Source organism: Podarcis vaucheri (assembly GCF_965113315.1).
Source record: "Podarcis vaucheri genome assembly, chromosome: 7".
Lineage (NCBI taxonomy): Eukaryota > Metazoa > Chordata > Lepidosauria > Squamata > Lacertidae > Podarcis > Podarcis vaucheri.
Genome location: NC_138765.1, coordinates 4,692,624 through 4,712,534, shown reverse-complemented (window position 1 = coordinate 4,712,534; position 19,911 = coordinate 4,692,624). Strand labels below are relative to the sequence as shown.

General features: G+C 50.0%; 1 protein-coding gene and 1 long non-coding RNA gene across 2 annotated transcripts in view; one reads left to right on the top strand and one right to left on the bottom strand.

Moving 5' to 3' along the window:
* LOC309537034 overlaps window positions 1-19,911 on the top strand; it is a 60,130-nt gene that overhangs the window by 1,316 nt on the left and 38,903 nt on the right. Inside the window, exon 2 of the long non-coding RNA XR_014221776.1 lies at window positions 44-793. This is a non-coding gene — a long non-coding RNA (uncharacterized lncRNA). The remainder of the gene's footprint in view (window positions 1-43; window positions 794-19,911) is intronic.
* The window catches only part of GPR4 (G protein-coupled receptor 4), a 48,334-nt gene that overhangs the window by 10,121 nt on the left and 18,302 nt on the right, over window positions 1-19,911 (bottom strand). The window lies entirely within an intron of this gene.

Below are 19,911 nucleotides of genomic sequence, written 5' to 3'. Positions count from 1 at the left end.
TGACAACCCACGCTACGCCACTGGATATGCCGGTTCACTTCAGCACGGTCCAATTAACTAACCTGCTTCGAGGACACCGTGGCAGAAGATTGGGCCTGGAAAATCCGGAAAAGAAATGCGGAACGTGGAAAGGTATAAAAAAACAACAACTGAAGCAAATGTGCAAATCTCGGGCGCTCTCGATAGAGGAGGCTGTGCCTTTCCTTGCTGCGGTTTACCAGAGTTTCAGCACCATTCATGGGCTGTGTCTAAACGGAAAGCATAAACAGTTCAGAAACTCATTCATTCATCTTGGTCTTCCCCTTGGCAACCTGCAAGACAGGCTGCCGGGAGAGCATTAATTTATGGGAGAAATAAGTTCTTGGCTTGGGGAGAGAAAGGAAGAGCAGTTCTAAGCCAGCCTAGACCAATCGGAATTAAGATTGCTGGAAGAAATATCAACAACCTCAGATATGCAGCTGACACAACCTTGATGGCAGAAAGTGAGGAGGAATTAAAGAACCTTTTAATGAGGGTGAAAGAGGAGAGCGCAAATTATGGTCTGAAGCTCAATATAAAAAAAACGAAGATCGTGGCCACTGGGCCCATCACCTCCTGGCAAATAGAAGGGGAAGAAATGGAGGCAGTGAGAGATTTTACATTCTTGGGCTCCATGATCACTGCAGATGGTGACAGCAGTCACGAAATTAAAAGACGCCTGTTTCTTGGGAGAAAAGCAATGACAAAGCTAGACAGCATCTTAAGAAGTAGAGACATCACCTTGCCGACAAAGGTCCCTATAGTTCAAGCTATGGTTTTCCCAGTCGTGATGTATGGAAGTGAGAGCTGTACTATAAAGAAGGCTGATCGCCGAAGAATTGATGCTTTTGAATTCTGGTGCTGGAGGAGACTCTTGAGAGTCCCATGGACTGCAAGAAGATCCAACCTCTCCATTCTTAAGGAAATCAGCCCTGAGTGCTCACTGGAAGGACAGATCCTGAAGCTGAGGCTCCAAGACTTTGGCCCCCTCATGAGAAGAGAAGACTCCCTGGAAAAGACCCTGATGTTGGGAAAGATGGAGGGCACAAGGAGAAGGGGACGACAGAGAATGAGATGGTGGGACAGTGTTCTTGAAGCTACCAGCATGAGTTTGACCAAACTGCAGGAGGCAGTGGAAGACAGGAGGGCCTGGCATGCTCTGGTCCAGGGGGTCACGAAAGAGGCGGACACAACTAAATGACTAAACAACAACAAAGGCCAACCGGGCGCCCTCTGGCTGTTTCGGACTACAACTCCCATCAGGTTGGCAAGAGGTGATGTAGCAAGCTGGCTCTCTCCGGTTCTCTGCCCCCTGTTGACGTGATGAAGAGAAGATTATGGCTGTATCGCGGCCACACCGGCAACTATTGGAAAAGTAGGGGACTGATCGTGAACATTTGATTCCTAGAATTACGGCAGTAGGGTAGTATCAGGAGCGACTGAAATGGCCACGGTGGAGAACTTTCTTCAGCCCACCAGAACTCTTCTTCAGGCTGGGTGTTAAGGAAAAATAAACACGGAGAGAGGAGAGAGGAGGTGTAGCTCATGTGCATTGCAAAAAAATCTCTTTTGCCTGCACTTTTTATGATGGAACGGAGATTTAATGAGGCCACACAGTGCTGGGCGTAACATAGATCTCAGGTTGCAACAAAAGGCTATTGAAGCAGCCACCGCGTCCCTCTTTGGAAAAACACAAAAGCAGGCGGTCACGCGGACGTCTGCATCCTAAGTTCACCCTAAGAGTGGAACCAATGGGGCGTGTTGAATTGTTCAATTTTCACATACCCAAAACGAAGGGTGGTAAAAAGTTGTAACGTGGTTAGGGAATTCAAAATATATTTTGGCTAAACTGATATAATTTAGTTTTGCTTGGTAGGTAAAATGTGTGTAGAATTGCATATAAGTCGTGATTGCCAAACAGCTGCAGTTATATCATCATCATCATCATTTAGCATAACTGGCATTTTTCAGAAGCTAAAATTAAAATTCTTTGGTTTCCCGAATGCAGTCCATATGCTTCTTCATCAGTCGCAGACTTGCCAAGCTAAATGTTGTCCAGTCACAGAAATAACAGCAGATTTTGTTTCCTCGCACCCCAAAGCCTATCTTTGAGACCCTGCAAAGAGATTTGCAGAAATTAAAGTCTGGCACGCCCTGTGGCAGGAGTTCAGGAGGACAGAACACCGTTTTTGAGGCTCTGCCGTTATTTAAGGCCAGCCGTGCTGTCGGGCTGCTGGGAATTGTAGCCCAAGACAGCTGGAGGAGGGCTCAGGTTGGTGGCGGCTGTTTGGAGCACCGGTTGCCCTCGTTTTTCTGAAACATGCGGAGGTGTGAGATGGGGAGCACGCATCACAACTCCGAATAACGAGACGTGATTGCAAGAATAAATGTAGGAGTAAAACACACAGGGTGAAGCGGTTCGCCAGACTTGGGGCAGGCAGCGTAGGATCAAGGTCAGCGAGTTTCAGAACACCCTAAGAGCCAAGCTGGATCAGGCCCCGATCCGTCTTTAACATCAGCAGTAACATCTAGACCACGGGAGAGTTTCAGCCCTGTTCTTCTTGAGTTTGTTCAAAAACCTAAAACAGCTTTATCTTGTATTCCTTTCTTTGACTTTGTGCCATTTGGGTTTTTAAACCTTTTTGTAAAAGCAGCACTAGAATTTTCCCAGTTGAGTCTTCAACCCCCTATTATTGCGCTTTCCCTTCTTCAAGTCTGGCTTTCTTTAAAACTTGCTATTTAGGTTTTCAAACCTTTTTTGTAAATTCAGTATTAGAAACCGTACGTTTGAGTCTTCAATCCTTTATTACTGCGCTTTGCTTTACCTAGGTTGAGCTAGGATTATAATACATCAGAATTTTTGGGGTTCTACCCTTGTTTGAATTTTGGTCATTTAAAGTTTATGATTTTTCTATTTCCTTCTGAGGAAACTGAATAGTTCAGTGAAAGGAGGTTTGTAGCCGGCATCCCGTTAAGGCTTTGTTCTATTTTAGGTTTTTCCTACTACAAGCAGGGCATAAGGGCAGCAGGCCTCTCTTTTTAGTGTTTGACGGTGCAGAGTTAACCTGCGGAACTCCCTCCCACAGGCGGCTGCCACCAACTTGCTTGGCTTTCAAAGAGGGCTGGGCAAATCCACGGAGGAGGACAGGGCTATCGGTGGCTCGACAATATCCTCCTTAAAGTGTGGTGCATAAAATATTTAAAAATCCAGGGTTGGAGCTTTCTTCCAGCTTTGAAGCAACGTCCGAAGCCGTATCTGGCAAACTCTCATTGACAAATTTAACTTTCGGTTATGCGAAGGTGCTGGAGACGGGGGTCCTATTCTCCTCTGTTAGCCTTAAAACAGCCTTTATAAATGTAACAACCTCTCCAATTTAAAAGTTTTGTTTAGTAACAGGGGCTTAAAAGCAAGTCTCGGAAGAACGACTGGACCAGGGGTCAGCAAACTTTTTCAGCAGGGGGCCAGTCCACTGTCCCTCGTGGGAGGCTGGACTATATTTAGAAGATGATGACGATAAAGAAGGAAAAGTAGAGTTTGGATTTGATATCCCGCTTTATCACTACTCTAAGGAGTGAGAGCTAGACCATCAAGAAGGCTGATCGCCGAAGAATGGATGCTTTTGAATTCTGGTGCTGGATGAGACTCTTGAGAGTCCCATGGACTGCAAGAAGATCCAACCTCTCCATTCTGAAGGAAATCAGCCCTGAGTGCTCACTGGAAGGACAGATCCTGAAGCTGAGGCTCCAAGACTTTGGCCACCTCAGGAGAAGAGAAGACTCCCTGGAAAAGACCCTGATGTTGGGAAAGATGGAGGGCACAAGGAGAAAGGGACGACAGAGGACGAGATGGTGGGACAGTGTTCTCGAAGCTACCAGCATGATTTTGGCCAAACTGCAGGAGGCAGTGGAAGACAGGAGTGCCTGGCGTGCTCTGGTCCAGGGGGTCATGAAGAGGCGGACATGACTAAATGACTAAACAACAACAAAGGAGTCTCAAAGCGGCTAACATTCTCCTTTCCCTTCCTCCCCCACAACAAACACTCTGAGAGGTGAGTGAGGCTGAGAGACTTCAGAGAAGTGTGACTGGCCCAAAGTCACCCAGCAGCTGCAGGTGGAGGAGCGGGGAAGCGAACCCGGTTCACCAGATTACGAGTCCACCGCTCTTAACCACTACTGGCTAAGAACAAATTCCCATGCCCCACAAAGAACCCAGAGGTGCATTTGAAATCAAAGGACACATTCTACTCCTGTAAAAACATGCTGATTCCTGGACTGTCCGTGGGCCAGATTTAGAAGGCGATTGGGCCGGATCCGGCCCCCAGGCCTTAGTTTGCCTACCCATGGACTGGTCTTTCAGTTGACTCACTAGAGGGGAGCATTTCAAAGAAGGAGATGGTGGCTGAGCTCTTGCGTCAGCCTTCGAACTTCACCCCCTCCCCTTCCCAGCTACACACGCCCCATGGAAACCTTCGGGGTCTGCATTTGCATTTCCTCCTGATAGCTCGTTTACCAGACACGGGGCCTTCGCTGCCTCATCCGGGTTCAACCTGCCCTACAAAATCCAGGGCTTTGTCTGTCTTGATCTACATCCTGTACCCCAGGGGTCAGCAAGCTTTTTCAGCCGTGGGCCAGTCTACCGACCCTCAGACCATGTGGTGGGCCGGACTATATTTTGTTTTTTTAAAATAATATTTATTGAAAAAAGGATTTTTTAAAAAGGTTTTATACAAAAAGATCAAAATAAAAAGTAAAAATGAAACCATCATTTTCATATTCTCTACTTTCAATACCTTCTTTCCTTGACCTCCTCCTCCTCCTTTTTCCTGTATCCTGTTTTATAACAATAACAGCAAATCCTTTCCATAATTCATAATATTATGTCATAACATTACCTTAATCTGATATCATATTATCTTATAGAAAACCTTAAGGTTTAAAACTTAAATCTTGATTTTTGATTAAAACTTGATCTTGATTTTTGTCAACTTCTCCTAAGCCCTAATCTTCTTGCCTAATTCTTATAACATTTTAAGAAGAGCCAAATAATTTCATTTCAACATTTTGCTAACATTCATCAATTTTATAAAACAGTCCTAATAATAAGAATAAAAAGAGGGCCGGTCTACCGACCCTCAGACCATGTGGTGGGCCGGACTATATTTTGAAAAATATATATAAACGAATTCCCATGCCCCACAAATAACCCAGAGATGCATTTTAAATAAAAGGACACATTCTACACATGTAAAACCATGTTGATTCCTGGACCGTCCACAGGCCGGATTTAGAAGGCGATTGGGCTGCATCCAGCCCACGGGCCTTAGAGTGCCTACCCCTGCTATACCCTTTTTTAAAATGCTAGCTCTTTGGGGGGTTTTTTAATTGGGTTGTTGGTTTTGTTTTGATTTTATATATTTGATATTTGATGTGAACTGCCCTGAGACCTTTGGGTATAGGGCAGCCTAGAAAATAAATCAATAAATCAATAAATAATAGTAACAAGAACAACAACAACAGGGATGCGGGTGGTGCTGTGGGTTAAACCACAGAGCCTAGGACTTGCCGATCAGAAGGTTCGAATCCCCGCGACGGGATGAGCTCCCGTTGTTCGGTCCCAGCTCCTGCCAACCTAGCAGTTCAAAAGCACGTCAAAGTGCAAGCAGATAAATAGGTACCGCTCCGGCGGGAAGGTAAACGGCGTTTCTGTGCGCTGCTCTGGTTCGCCAGAAGCGGCTTAGTCCTGCTGGCCACATGACCCGGAAGCTGTACGCTGGCTCCCTTGACCGATAAAGCGAGATGAGCGCCGCAACCCCAGAGTCGGTCACGACTGGACCTAATGGTCTGGGGTCCCTTTACCTTTAACAACAACAATAGTGGTCTGATTCTGTATGAGGCAGCTTCCTTATCTTCCTAAAACTTCCCTCGGGAGACACCAAAGTTCAGGCATGGTCTGTACAAAGCAAGCCTTGACTCCGTAACCTATTTCTGATGAGGTGAACGGCATGCGGGGGGGCTCGGGGGGGGCAGCCAACCAGGCTCCGCAAACCCAGAACGGAGGAGCAGGGTACGAGAGAGAGCAGGCCCCTGGAGCCGTCTGGGCTGCTTCTCTATGCATGCCTCGGTATCTATGGAAATCATGCACTTTGCATGGCCGTCGGATTTATAAACCTGCGCTTTGCATCTTTAACAACCTTCCCAAAGCCCCTGGAAACCGCAGGGGGGTGAGAGGTCCTCCTTGAGGCCACTGTGAGAGCAGGCCGCTGGGCTTTCTGAGCCCCCTTGGGACGGATCCAGGAACGGGGCTCCTCCTCGGTCCTTGTGAGCCTGACTCCTCCTCGACCCCCAAACCAATGCTCCTTATGCCCGAGATGTGGGAGAGTCAGGAAAGCAAAATGAAGCAGAAAGCAAGGAGTGCATATCACGCCAGCCGGCGTGCGCGGACGGTGTTAATAATTGGCCTGGTGGTGCCAGGAGGGGCATGCGCTCATTCCATGCGCTCATGTGCAGCAGCCCAAGTGAAAGGAAGAAGAACATCATTACTGAGTAACCGGGCAGGACGAGTCAACGTGGTCCAAAGATACCCAGGGAAAAGTTGGGACATCCATTGCTGTGCTGCCTTCTTCCCAGCCCTAACTGAGTGCCACAAACCTGGTTGGGTTTTGGGGTTGGTTTGTTGTTTTTTAAACAAACTCTTCTTGAGTTTCTCAGAGTGTTCAGTTTTGTACCAGAATTCACAAGTTACGTGCTGGGTTTGATTTTGTTCACTTACCCGCCGCCTCTGCACGGTGATCTGAGCCCAAAGTGCTTTGCAGTGAAAACCCAATTACGATCATCCACTTACTGCTGCTGCTTTGAAAATAATGTAATGATTCCACCCGAAACGCTCTTTATTCCGGCTTTTGGCACCTGAGGTGCATATTCTCAGGGCCCTCCTTATTTCTGTGATAGTAAGTTTTTAATATGTAATGCTGTACTGTTTTTAACACTGATTGGGAGCCGCCCAGAGTGGCGGGGTATAAATAATAAATTATTATTATTATTATTATTATTATTATTATTATTATTATTATTATTAAAGTGACACGGGTGGCGCTGTGTTAAACCACAGAGCCTAGGACTTGTTCTCATTCTGAAGCAAAGTTCTTAACCCAAGGTATTGTTTCTGGGTTAGCGGAGTCTGTAACCTGAAGCGTATGTACCACTGTATAAACACTGACAACTGGGAAACATTGGCCTGTGAGTGCTCCAGTTGGAGAACAGCCTTTACCAAAGGTGTCCTGGGCTTTGAACACACTCGAACTCAGGACACAAGGGAGAAAAATGCTAAGAGGAAGGCATGCTGGGCAAATCCACACCGTGATCAACTCCCGCCTGGAAACCAATGTCCCCACTGTGGAAGGATGTGTGGATTCAGAACTGGCCTCCAGTGTCACTTACGGACTCATTGTTAAAACCATGTTATGGAAGACAATCATATTCAACTACGAGGGATCCAAAGAAGAAGAAGAAGAAGAAACATGAAGAAGGCTGGAGGGATGTTGCAGAAAGCTCTGTGGGGCTAGGGGGAGGACATGAAACGAGGGAACGGGAGCTGTGCCCCTCCCTCTCCCCAAGGACATTGGCTTCTCTCCCCATTACCGGCCCAAATATAATTAAGCCAGTCTGGACCTCGCTGCCCACCTGCTTCCAAACTGATGAGTCAGCTGCAGTATGCTCCCTGCCTCCCTGGAAGGAAGGAAAGAAAGAAAGTTGCTAGCTGCCTGGTCACAAAAATGTTCAGCCCTGGCATAAAGATCCCGCACTCAGTGACTCTTGGCTCACTTGAAGAAAAAAACGCCACAAGAAACACAGCCCCTACTAGCTAATAAGTCACAACCCCAAACCTGTACCATATCCATGAAGGGGTGTAACAAGACTGCTCCTTTGTCAGGAAAGGGCGGGGGGGGGGAATTAAGAAAAAAATAGAATCCGATCCATACACTTCAGAACTTTGCATACATTTTCACCCCTGTAACAAGGTGGTGTTGTTTAGTCGTTTAGTCATGTCTGCCTCTTTGTGACCCCCTGAACCAGAGCACGCCAGGCACTTCTGTCTTCCACTGCCTCCCGCAGTTTGGTCAAACTCATGCTGGTAGCTTCGGGAACACTGTCCAACCATCTCGTCCTCTGTCGTCCCCTTCTCCTTGTGCCCTCCATCTTTCCCAACATCAGGGTCTTTTCCAGGGAGTCTTCTCTTCTCATGAGGTGGCCAAAGTCTTGGAGCCTCAGCTTCAGGATCTGTCCTTCCAGTGAGCACTCAGGGCTGATTTCCTTCAGAATGGATACGCTTGATCTTCTTGCAGTCCATGGGACTCTCAAGAGTCTCCTCCAGCACCAGAATTCAAAAGCATCCATTCTTCGGCGATCAGCCTTCTTTATGGTCCAGCTCTCACTTCCATACATCACTACTGGGAAAACCATAGCTTGAACTATACGGACCTTTGTTGGCAAGGTAATGTCTCTGCTTTTTAAGATGCTGTCTAGGTTTGTCATTGGTAACAAGGTAGTCACCTTGAAATTTTTTGATGCTGTTGGTATCCGCCTGTCTCGAGAGACTATGGAGTGCACCTCCGGGGGTGAAGTCAGACCATTGAGTTGCGCAAGCCTGCGGAGTGATTGGAGGTCCTGGGCTGCCCGGATGACAAGACCCACCCCCCCTCTCGGCAGGGCAAGACGTTTGGCACCCGCTAGGCTGCAGGAGTTGTAGCTTGGCTCATGGGAACTGGACGGTGCCAGATTGGGGGAGATGGGGCTGAAAAGATAGGCCAGGGGTCAGCAAACTTTTTCAGCAGGGGGTCGGCCCACTGTCCCTCAGATCTTGGGGGGGGGACAGACTAGATTTTGGGGGGGGGGGAAATGAACGAATTCCTGTGCCCCACAAAGAACCCAGAGATGCATTTTAAATAAAAGGACATTCTACTCATGTAAAAACATGCTGATTCCCGGACTGTCCGCGGGCCGGATTTAGAAGGCGATTGGGCCGCATCCGGCCCCCGAACCTTAGTTTGCCTACCCATGCAATAGGTCTTGCAGCCCCTTCCCAACCAGGTCCTAACCTGGTGGTTTAGAGACTAAAAAAACTGCCTCTCCAGGGCTAGAAATGGAGGTCGCTCAGCCCCCGGCCCTCTGTGCCGCCACACCCAGGCATGATCCGCAAAGAACCTGTGGCACCTTAGTAAAGGTAAAGGGACCCCTGACCATTAGGTCCAGTCGTGGCCGACTCTGGGGTTGCGGCGCTCATCTCACTTTACTGGCCAAGGGAGCCGCCGTACAGCTTCCGGGTCATGTGGCCAGCATGACTAAGCCGCTTCTGGCGAACCAGAGCAGCGCATGGAAACACTGTTTACCTTCCCGCCGGAGTGGTACCTATTTACTTGCACTTTGACGTGCTTTTGAACTGTTAGGTTGGCAGGAGCAGCGACTGAGCAATGGGAGCTCACCCGGTCGCAGGGATTCGAACCACCAACCTTCTGATCGGCAAGCCCTAGGCTCTGTGGTTTAACCCACAGCGCCACCCACGTAGAGAGAGATTAATGATGGCAGATGGCATTGTTTTCATCGCATGCATGAAAAGTCCTCCTTGGTTGCCACCTCTATATCTGTGTGGGTGTGAAAGGAGGGACAAACGGGGTGGTTCTGTGTACAGACATATAAATGCCCCTTGGGGTCCCTTGTAATTCTAAAATTCTATGATACACACACACACACACACACACCTGATTAAGCAGAGTGAACACTGCGAAGGGAATTCTGATAGACTTTTGTAAAATAGAACTCCCAACGAAACAGACTGTTGGAAGATCCAGGGCTCCTTCTTAGAACTGTGGAACCGTCGAGTTGGAAGGGACCCCATGGGTCATCTAGTCCAACCCCCTTGCAGTGCAGGTATCTTTCACGGAGCGCATTAAGCGAAGTATGGGCACGTTGAGAGGGCTTCAGCTCGCGGCCAGAACAGTGCCACCCTTTCCCAAACACCCCGTCCTCCCTCAAAGACCGTGGATGTGGATTTGCTCTGCCGGATCCCTACATGTTAATACACTGATCCAATACTAGCAGGAGTGGAATTCCCCCAACCACTGCACTTGGGGACTGAAGCTCGGAGGAACCTGAAAGCAGCTCCCAGACCATCTCCCCAAAACCCCAGCTCCATAAATGGCGGAAAAGAAGATCGCTGCACCATCTCAGTGCCGAAAAACGGAACATGCCCCACCAGTGGTTTTAAATCCATGGCCCCAGCGCATCGGTTCTCTCTCCCCACTTCCAGAATCTGGGAAATGTTTAAATGCTATAGAACAAACGCCAGAAAACAGGAAGCTTCGGCCACCACAGTTCGGGGTTACCACCATGAACACACCACCCGGTTACCGTATTTTTTGCTCTATAAGACGCACCAGACCACAAGACGCACCTAGTTTTTGGAGGAGGAAAACAAGAAAAAACATATTCTGAATCTCAGAAGCCAGAACAGCAAGAGGGATCGCTGTGCAGTGAAAGCAGCAATCCCTCTTGCTGTTCTGGCTTCTGGGATAGCTGCGCAGCCTGCATTCGCTCCATAAGACGCACACACATTTCCCCTTACTTTTTAGGAGGGAAAGTGAGTCTTATAGAGCAAAAAATACGGTATGTTTATACTGCCATAAAATTTAGGGAACAAGCTGTACTACCAAAATGATTAAGGTTTTAAATAATAATTTTAGGTTATATTTTAGTGAACAAGATTTTATATATATATATATATATATATATATATATATATATATATATATATATATATATTTTAACTGCCGCTATATCTGAATCGTCTCTGTTGTACCCAACTGCAATTCAATTATGATTTTCCTGATATTGTAAGTTACCCGGAACTGGTCTGTGACCGTAATAATAAAATTCATTCATTCACACACCACCCAGAATAACACAGAGTTAACCAGGGCTAAAGAACCCCTGACCGATGGCCAGCTGTCATTGGAGGGGGACCCCCAGTGGTCATCTAGTCCAACCCCCTGCCATGCAGGTATCTTTCACGCAGCTCATTAAACGAACTGTGGAACTCCCTCCCACATGAGGCAGGGACGGCCCCCAACTTGGATGGCTTTAAAAGAGGGACTCCTGATGTTCTGGTGAGTCTTCAAGGCGCCGCAAGACTCTCTGCTGTTTTTTGCTTCGACAGACGGATACAGCTACCCCTCTGGAAATTGCATGCTCTGAGAGAGGCAGGAGGTGACACACAGGCTGCCATGGCTTGCGTGTCACAAAGAAGGATGGCCTGCCTTCTTCCTGGGTTCTCTCTTACCCTCACCCCTGTTCCGTCAATGCTCTGCTACTCCCCCCCCCACGACTCCCAGTAACAGCCTGTGCTCAGAGCCCCAATTTGATTATCCCGCCACTGGCCTATTTATATCCCAGAAACGCACTATCTGCCTCTGACGCGGCCACAAACCAGCTGTCATGTGCGCGCACTTGGTTTACAGGAACCCAAAACTTTCCTCCAGGCTCTGGAGTCGGTGGGAATTCTTGCCCAAAGCGGCTTTTGCCCTCCCCACCGTGGCAAGCGAAAGGAAGTCATAGAAGCTTAGAACTGAAAGGGATCCTCAGAGGCCATCTATTCCAACCCCAACTAAATACCGTATTTGTCGCTCCATAAGACACACCTGACCATAAGACGCACCTAGTTTTTAAAGGAGGAAAACAAGAAAAAACATATTCTGAATGAAACAGTGGATGTATGATTTTTGTGGTTCATGCTGTGGCCACAGACATGTGATCTGATGGTAAATTTGGGGTGACCCAATGCAAAAATCCTGAGGATCCATGTGGATCCGTTCTTCGTAACCACTTTTTGCGCCATTGTGATCCCACGTAACAGTGGGTGCGTGATTTTTTGTGTGCAGGCTGTAGCCATGGACATGCTATGTGATCTGATGGTGAATTTGGGGCGACCCAATGTAAAAATCCTGAGGATCCGTGGGCTTTTACCTCCCCCCTTATCTCTCTCCCGATCCCACCGATCAGCTGTTTCCTTTCAACACTCCCTTTCCTCTTGTTTGCCTTAGTGTCTTTTCCTTAGCTGGGGCAGTTTTTTGCTCCTCCTTTTCTTCTAATTTCTCTCCTTATTGCTTTAGTCTTCCTGTTTCCCCCCTTTGCTGTCTTTACCTCCCCCCTCCCAGGCAGCCTCCTTTATCTCTAGCGTCCCTTATCTTTCTCCCCGATCGGCAAACGATCAGCAGCTTTGTTTCAACACCCACTTCCCTCTTTCAAAAAAAAAAAAAAAAAAAGCATGATCTGCTTTTTGCCCCGGGCAATTCAACTCCAGGGGCCACACATTCACTCCATAAGATGCACAGACATTTCCCCTTATGTTTTAGGAAGAAAAAAGTACGTCTTATGGAGCGAAAAATACGGTAATCCCTGGCAGATAGCCATCCAAACTCTTGTTTAAAAACCTCCATGGTAGGAGATTCCACCATCTTCTGAGGTAGTTGGAAGTGTCCCTGTTCTGGTAGAGCAGTGACTTGACACTGTCAGGACTCCAGAATTTAGAAGATCACCCCCCCCAAAAAAATGCTATTTAGCTTGGATTCCTACATTACAGGGTTGGACCCTGGGGGTCCCTTCCAACTCAAAAACTCTATGATTCTATGAAGCCCTTGCTTGTTCAGAAAACAGAAGCACTATCGTCGCTGGATAGCTCAGTTGGTTAGAGCTTGGTGCTGGCGATGCCAAGGTTTCAGGTTCAATCTGCGACAGCTGCATATTCCTTTGTTGCAGCATCTAGATCAGGGGTGTCAAACTCAAATTTATCGGGGGCTGCATCAGCAGTTTGGTCACCCTCAAAGGGCCGGTTGTATCTGTAGGACTTTACATGAATGCATGTAAAGTGGAGGTTTCCTGTGTAGAACGGTCGGCGCTGCTAGAGGGCAGACGTTCTCTGGCTTTTAGGCTGCCGTGCATGCGCTGAAGAGGCGGCTTTCTTGTGTCAAAAAAAAAAAAGCGAGAATAAAAGGTGAAGGCTGGCGGTGGCTACACGGGCCACATGACGAGGTCTGGCGGGCCGGATTCGGCCCGCGGGCCTTGTGTTTGACACCCGTGATCTAGATGATGTCAGGGTCCCTTCCAACCCTACGATTCACCCATCCGCTAAATGCAGACAAGTTTTTGAAATCCTTGCAGGGTCCCTGTTCCTATAGGAGCATCTCCGCCCCCATCGTTCTGCCCGGACGCTGAGATCCAGCGCCGAGGGCCTTCTGGTGGTTCCCTCATTGCGAGAAGCAAAGCTACAGGGAACCAGGCAGAGGGCCTTCTCGGTGGTGGCGCCCCCTCCCCCGTGGAACGCCCTTCCACCAGATGTCAAAGAGTACAACAACTACCTGACATTTAGAAGACATCTGAAGGCAGCCCTGTTCAGGGAAGTTTTTAATGTGTGATATTTTAGTGTATTTTTGGTTTCTATGGAAGCCGCCCAGAGTGGCTGGGAAAACCCAGCCAGATAGGCGGGCTGCAAATAATAAATTCCTGTTCCTGTTCCTATAGAAGCTGCTCAGCAGGCAGAAGTTCAAAAGGTACAGAATGAACCAGGCTCTGTTGGGTTTCTGCCTAGCAAACGACTCTTAAAAGACCCCCCCCCCCGGCTCACTTTCAAAACGAGGTGCAGCAATCGGAAGGACATGACTTCTCTTAAATCAGCCTTGCAACAACCAGTTAGGAACCAGGAAGTTTTGATAAAAAAATTCCTTCCAGTAGCACCTTAAAGACCAACTAAGTTAGTTCTTGGTATGAGCTTTCATGTGCATGCACACTTCTTCAGATACACTGAAACAGAAGTTGCCAGACCCTTCTATATAGTGAGAAGGTGGGGAGGGGTATTACTCAGAAGGGTGGTGGGAATGGGAGATTGGCAGATAGCTGAGATGAGCCTGTTGACGACTCTTAACGACTGTAATAGGTCTTACAGGAAAAGGCAAGGGATGAGAAGGTGAGAAATGGCTTAGTCATGTATAATGGGATAAGAATCCAATGTCTCCCATTCCCACCACCCTTCTGAGTAATACCCCTCCCCACCTTCTCACTATATAGAAGGACCTGGCAACTTCTGTTTCAGTGTATCTGAAGAAGTGTGCATGCACACGAAAGCTCATACCAAGAACTAACTTAGTTGGTCTTTAAGGTGCTACTGGAAGGGATTTTTTTATTTTGACTATGGCAGACCAACACGGCTACCTATCTGTAACAGGAAGTTTTGCGTTAGTGAGGACAAACCTTTGACGGGCAGACAAAGGCAGGCTTGTGACAGTATAGACAGCAGTCCTTTGACTGACACACGCTTTCTTCCAGTGCCTCAAAAGGGAAGAGGCAGCCAGGTTTTGGAAATAGGCAAATGGGTTTAAGTGGTATTGATTAACCCCGGCCGCCTTCCCCAGGCAGGCAGGGTGCTTCTCCTCAAGAGCCACACTCCACAGCCTCTCTCCCAGCCCCTAAGTCAGGGATTTTCATCACCTGGCCATGTTTGGTTTGGGTGCGTCTGCCAAGCGCCCGCCCAGCTAATCTCGAGGTCTGAGTAAATAACCACGTCTAGGGTTTGGTGCAAGCCTGGGCTTGAGGAGTGTCCAGGTTGCCAGGGCCTCCTTTTCTCCCACGGAGAGCAAGCAGGAATCTGGCACGGCCGGGCTGTTTCTCGGTGCCTGCCTGCCTCAAGGAAATGCAAAGGGCAGAGTGCTGCTGAGCATGTGCAGAGCACCAAGACGCCGAACTGGGACAAAAAGCAAACCCAGCTGGGATTTGCGGGACAAGAGGAGACAAGAAGAAAAGTTCAAGAGCAGTAGCCGTGCCAGTCTGTTGCAGCAAGAGTCAAAGAATCATATACTGTATTTTTTGCTCCATAAGACTCACTTTCTCCCTCCTAAAAAGTAAGGGGAAATGTGTGTGCGTCTTATGGAGCGAATGCAGGCTGCGCAGCTATGGGAGAAGTCAGAACAGCAAGAGGGATTGCTGCTTTCAATGCACAGCGATCCCTCTTGCTGTTCTGGCTTCTGATATTCAGAATATTTTTTTTCTTGTTTTCCTCCTCCAAAAACTAGGTGCGTCTTGTGGTCTGGTGCATCTTATAGAGTGAAAAATACGGTAATTGTCAGTTTGATACCCTGGGTGTCATCCAGCCCAACCCCCTGCAATGCAGGAATCTCAGCTAAATTATCCATGACAGATGTCCATCAAACCTCTGCTTAGAAACCTCCAAGCAAGGAGAGTCCACAACCTCCAACAGCTCTTAACCACAGAAAGTTATTCCTGATATTTAGTTAGAATCTTCTTTCTTGTAACTTGAAGCTATTGGTTTGGTCTCTTGCACTCTGGAGCAGCAGAAAACAAGCTTGCTTCATCTTCTGTGACAGCCTTTCACATATTTGAAGATGGCTATCATGTCTCCTCTCGGTCTTCTGCTCTCCAGGCTAAATGTCCCCAGCTCCTTCGACTGTTCCTCACAAGGCTTGGTCTCTCGACTCTCGATCATCTAGTTCTCTCCCGCTTAGTCTACTGCAATGCGCTCTACGTGGGGCTACCTTTGAAGGTGACCTGGAAACTGCAATTAATTCAGAATGCGGCAGCTAGACTGGTGACTGGGAGCGGCCGCAGAGACCACATAACACCAGTCTTGAAAGACCTACGCTGGCTCCCAGTACGTTTCTGAGCACAATTCAAAGGGTTGGTGCTGACCTTGTTAGGGAGCTTGTAGGAAGCCCCGCACTCTTAACATGCTCAGAGGCACTGCCCAGGTCTGCATCCTCTGCCAACCTGCAGTTGTTTTGGGCCCCAGGTTGGCAAAGTCAGGCAGGCTGATTCGCTTCCTCCTCCGCTAAACCACCACCGGTGTCACAATCTCAAACCTGGTTCCCTTCTCTAGACCACAAACCCAAAGAGATTCAGATCAACCGGCAGCGCTTGCCCTCATCTCCTGCTACTGCAACAGCTGCTGATTCGTGTGGATATTTCAGCCTCAACAGATGGAGACGCCATCTCAGCCATCCTTTCGCTCGGGAGAAATACAAAAGCTGCCTTGTGTCAGATCAGAAGGTTTGCCTCTCTCTCCTGGGACTCTGTGCCGCTCTGACTGGCAGCAAATTCTCCAGGGACAAAGAAAACTTCACCACCAGCTTTCTGAGATCCATTTAACCGGAGTGGGGAGGCATATTCCTATGCCTGGCCCAACCACACCTCCACCCAAGGCCACCCACTGTTTCAGATTACCGTATTTTTTGCACCATAACACTCACTTTTTTCCTCCTAGAAAGTAAGGGGAAATGTCTGTGCGTGTTATGGAGGGAATGCCTACGGGTGGCATGCCTACGGATTTTCCTCCTCTAAAAATTACGTGCGTGTTATGGTCGGGTGCGTGTTATAAAGCGAAAAATACGGTACTGTCAGAGCTGCTACCAGGTCCCAGCTCACATAGGACCACGCCACACAGCGTCCACTTTAAAAGAGTCTTTATTGAGTTACAGGTTTCATTTCCGAACTGCAGCGTGCAGCTCTACACCTTCTGCCCTAGGTCGGCGAAGACCCATCTGAGTCCCCGCCTCTTGCACACCAGCTTAATACCCTAGCCTTGCTCCACCTCCTTCGCCTCTCCCTACGTCTCTGGGTCCTTCTGCCCCCCTGGGACTCCTCCCTTCTACTCTCCTCTGACGCTGACCCCCCTGATCCTTCCGCTTCCTTTCGGCGGGCTTTGGGACCTGGCTCACTCTCCGGGCTGCTTACTGCTCCAGCTTCCGCTGCATTTGAACTTGGCGCGCGCGCCCAACTCTCTACTTTCCTCTTGACCGTTGCCTCGCTCTCTGAGGAGGGCGTGACCACCCCTGACTCGTGCCCTCCCTCCTGCTGACGGCCTCCGGAACCCGATGCCTGGCTGCCTTCCTCCCTGCTGCTCTCAGTCTTGAGCGTGGGTCCCGACTTCCAGCTGCTGCTCTCTGAATCTCCTCTGTTCCCTTCCTCCTGGGGTGTCCCCCCGGATCCCCCCCTTGCTCTGCTCACTGGGGCTCCCTTTTGGGAGTCCTCTGACTCACTGCTTAGGCTTGGAGATCTCGGGTCGTCATCATCACTCATTCTCCCTTCGGCTTCCTCCCCCTCGCTCTCTGTTTCCACCCTTCTCTGCGTCTCTGCTTCTGAACCCCTGACATCCATCCCCCCCTCGAAGCCCCCCCTTCCCCCCTCCCCGCTGTCAGGTGTGGGTGCTGGGTGCTCCATCATCATGGGAGGGAATGCTGGATACAGGTCGCTCCCCGTGGGTGGCCGCCAACTGAAAACCTCCGAGTCTTCCCCCTCGCGGTCGTCGACGTTGACTTGTTGCTCTTCCATCTCTGTACCGCCGTGCTCGAACCCGAGGTCCTCCCCGAACACGTCCATGTCAGTCTCTGCGTCGGTCGCTCGACCTGGCATCTCCAGCCACTTCCTGCGCCATTGCTCCTCTGGTCGATCGTCCCACCAATACGAGTTGCCTGATGCCGAACCTGCCGGTGAACCTTCTGGGGAACGGGTGCTCCGTGCGGGTTCCCCTTCTGAGTCGAATCCATGGAACGTGCTGGAAGAAAGTGTGGGTGTGAACAACCAGTCGTCGAAGAAGCTCGCTGGCATGGGTTTGTGTGGGAAGAGGGCATGAAACTCGTCCTTGAGCAGGGGTTCCTCCAAAGCGTAGTCTGGTACCCAGCTATTGGCGCTGGCCCGGGTGCCCTCTCTGGCTAAGAGGTATTCGACTCCCTCCTCCCCCCATCTGGAGTCCAAAATCTCCGTGACCTCGTTGATGTGGTCCTGGTGCTTCACCCCCCGCGTCTCCGTCCGTTCCCGGAGCGGACTTGGCGCCGTCCCTGGCTCCTGGAACCTGTGAGGTGCCTTGTAGGGAGTGAGCACCGACCTGTGGAACACCGGATGCATTCTGGAACCCTCCGGCAGCGCCAGTCGGAAGGCTACCGGGTTGATCTGCGCTTCGACTTGGTACGGACCGATTTGCTTGTGCCCCAACTTCTTCTTGGCAAGTGACCTGGTCGGCACTGCGTGGGCTGCCAACCAGACCCAGTCTCCCACTTGGATCACTTCGCCAACCCGCCTGTGCTTGTCAGCTTGCACCTTGTAGGCGTGCTTAGCTAGCTCCAGCTGCCGTCTGAGTTGATCGTGGACCGCCTGCAGCTCTGACGCGAACGCGTCCGCCGTCTGTGGTTCTCCTTCCCCCACTCTCTCCAGTCCCGGGAAGGTTCTGGGATGCCTCCCATTGTTGGCAAAGAACGGCGTCACTCCTGTGGACACGTGCTTCGTGTTGTTGTAAGCGAACTCGGCTAGCGGCAGGTAATCCACCCACGTCGCAGGCTGTTGATTGGCATAGCATCTCAGGTACTGCTGCATGATGGCATTGACCCTCTCTGCTTGCCCGTTGGTCTGCGGGTGTCTTGCTGATGCCAGATTGACCTTGACATTTAGAAAACCCATCAGCTTCTGCCAGAAAGACGAGATGAACTGGCGTCCGCGGTCGGACAGGATAGACCGTGGCAGGCCATGCACTTTGAACACGTGATCTATGAACAGTTTGGCGGTTTGTTCCGCCGTGGCCACCTTCGCACACGGAATGAAATGTGCCATCTTGGTGAACAAGTCCACCACCACTAGCACAGCTGTCTTGCCTCTCGAGCTGGGTAAATCCGTCACAAAGTCCAGGGCCACCCTCTCCCACGGTTCAAACGGCGTTTGCAGCGGTTCTAACAGTCCCGCCGGTGGTCTGTGTACCGGCTTGGCCCTCTGGCAGGTGTCGCACCTCGCGACGTAGTCCGCGACCTCCCCTCTCAGCCTGGGCCACCAGAAGTCTCTCGCGACTAATTCCATCGTTTTCTCTGTGCCAAAGTGACCGGCCGTGGGTGCGTCGTGCAACTGTTGCAGTACCTTGGCGCGAAGGTCGTCTCCTGGTACATAGACAGCCCCTTTGCGTAGGAGCAAGCCGTCCCGCACCTGGAACTCGTCCGTGGTAGCCGTGCCTCTGAGCAGTTCCGCCATCTTGTCTTGTGCGAATGAGTCGTCCCGCAATGCACGTCGCACCGCATCCAGGTCTACTGTAGCTGAGGCACACGCCCACGCCGTCGGTGCGAAGATGTGCATGGCCGCCGCTGGCGTCACCTCTTCTAGGTATTGCGGTTTTCGGGACAGTGCATCCGCCATGATGTTGGTGTCGCCTGGGACGTACTCTATTCGGAAATTGAAGTCAGCAAAGAACTCCGCCCAACGTATCTGCCTCTGGTTCAGGAACTGAGCCGTGCGCCAGTGCTCCAGATTCTTGTGGTCCGTGCAGACCTGCACCGTGTGCTTGGCGCCGATTAGGAAGTGCCTCCACGCCTTGAAAGCTGCATGAATGGCTAGCAACTCCCTGTCCCAGATGGTGTAGTTCTGCTCCGACTTGCTGAGCTTTCTGGAGTAGAACGCTCCCGGCCGCCACACCCCCTGCGGGTCTCGCTGCAGCAGAACAGCTCCCACGGCTCTGTCTGACGCGTCTGTCTCTACCCTCAACGGTTTACTGGGGTCGATATGCAGCAGTTGCTTCTCCGATGCGAAGAGACGCTTGAGCGCTTGAAAGGACTGCTCCGCCTGCTCCGTCCAGATGAATTTCTTTTTTTTGGAGCTGAGCGTGTCCGTAATTGCTGCCGTCTGCATCGCGAACCCCTTGATAAACTTGCGATAGAAGTTGGCGAAGCCGACAAACCGCTGGACCTCCTTCCGGTTGCGCGGGCTCTTCCAATCCAATACCGCACGAACCTTGGTGCTGTCCATGGCTATCCCCTTGTCCGACAACTTGTATCCCAGGAAATCCACCTCCTTCGTGTCGAACTG